This window comes from Myotis brandtii, unplaced genomic scaffold, assembly GCF_000412655.1.
Source record: "Myotis brandtii unplaced genomic scaffold, ASM41265v1 scaffold36, whole genome shotgun sequence".
Lineage (NCBI taxonomy): Eukaryota > Metazoa > Chordata > Mammalia > Chiroptera > Vespertilionidae > Myotis > Myotis brandtii.
This window is the reverse complement of record NW_005363836.1, coordinates 7,010,642-7,012,788: the sequence shown is the minus strand read 5'-3', so window position 1 is coordinate 7,012,788 and position 2,147 is coordinate 7,010,642.

The following is a 2,147-nucleotide window of genomic DNA, read 5'->3' as shown; positions in this document are numbered from 1 at the left end:
TTCAGATGTCCCAAACCAATCCATAGATCCCAGATTAAGAACTTCTACTACTATAGACCCTCAGCCCCTAAACTAATGACTATTAGCAGACATTCCAACCCTGTATCGATAATGAAGTTATTGATTTTTTGTTATTGTCGTTAGTTAACAGGGGAGGAGCCTGCAACCAATGTAAGTGCCCTTGACCAGAATTGAACCTGTGACCCTTTGGTCTGCAGGCCAAGGCTCTATCCGCTGAGCCAAATCCGCTAGGGCAAAGTTATTGATTTAAATTCCTCTTTAGCTTTTCTCCACATTTCCTACTGAATTAGACTACCAAATAATATGTGAATATGGCCAACTCTGAAGGGTTAGGCAGGGTGTTCACTGCTCTGAGGTTCTGTTTAATACATAGTAAACCATTGGAGGGGAGGACAACAAAACAAAATGCTGTTTCTATGTGCAGTCCTAAGCCAAAACATTCCATCAGAACTGCAGATTTAAAATTATTGTGGTGAGAAGCCAAAATAATTTTGTAAATATAGTTAAAACACAAGAGCAAATGTTACTATTCCTATCTAAGGATGTAAAATGAACAATTTTTTCTGTCAGTTTTCAAAATTCCCATTTAGTCAAAATGGAAAATAAGGAGAATGATAATACCAATGTGTGACGTGACTAAGACAATAAGTGAAAATGCCCAGACTGAGTTCTATGTGGAAATATTTTACATTTATAACATAAATGGTTCTCTTGACAGTTGAAGAACCTGGAATTTGTAAGACTATTTTGTTTATTCCTCCACCTTCTCTTCTACCTCCTCCCTACTTCCCACAACTTCCAAACATTCAGTCTAATGGGAAGAGCAGCAATGATGACTACCACTTAAAGCGACTTTTCTAAGAACATTATCCCCTTTACTTCCACAACAAACATTATGAGAGAGATATTATACACTGAGTATCAATTTTACTCTTTAATAGGAGAGTAAGAAATGCCATATTTTATTTATTTATTAGATCAATGTAATTTGCTCCAAGCCTCCCATCTCCTGGGTTGTCAGAATATTCAGTCTTAATCATTATTGGGTATATCAGGATCCTGTTAGCTACAAGCAAAAGAAAACCAAACAAATAGTCGCTTAAACCATAGGATATGATTTTTCACATGAATGCAGCTGCAGATGGACACAGTCTCCTATTTGGACTTGAATTCTTCTGATACCCTGGCCCGGAAGGGGGAAATGGGGTTTGGATTAATTCTAAAAGTTTGTTCCTCTACCAGATAACCAAAGTCACCATGCAATGCTCATCAAACCAGGGAGTAGAATTCATGGAGTAATATTAGTTGTTTCTACCATCCTAATATGGAAGTACTTGCTATATCAACCTTTAATGAATTTGGAGGATTCTATATGCATAGTGTCAAAACAATGCTGTAGATCTGACTGCCAGAGTTTGAATACTTTTTCTGTTACATACTAAGTATGTGCTCTTAGGCAAGGTACTTAACCTCAGCTTCCTCATTGGTGTGTTGGGAAGATAAATGTAATCCTATATAATAAAATAGAAACATGTAAATTGACCGTACCTCTGCAATGCCCATCAGCCTATCAGGAGTGAGTATGCAAATTAACCCAACAAAGATGGGAGGTTAATTTGCATACACAGGTGCCGGGCAGAGAGCAGAGCAGGAGAGCTGGCGGCTTGGAGGACTTGGCAGTGTGGGAGGCCAAGGGATGGAGACAGAGCAGAAAGGGAAAACCAAGAGTGCAGGAAGCACTAAGAATTCTGGGAATAGTAGTTCTGGTGGCAGCCCCAGGACCTGACGCGGAAGCCCAGAGCGCGGGGAGCACCGGGAATGCTGGGAATCGTAGTTCTGGTGGCAGACAGATCTCCTAGACCAGTGATTCTCAACCTGTGGGTCGCGACCCCTTTGGGGGTCGAACGACCCTTTCACAGGGGTTGCCTAAGACCATTGGAAAACACATATATAATTACATATTGTTTTTGTGATTAATCACTATGCTTTAATTATATTCAATTTGTAACAATGAAATTGGGGGTCACCACAACATGAGGAACTGTATTAAAGGTTCGCAGCATTAGGAAGGTTGAGAACCACTGTCCTAGACACTAAAGCAGCGGTTCTAAACCTGTGAGTCGCTA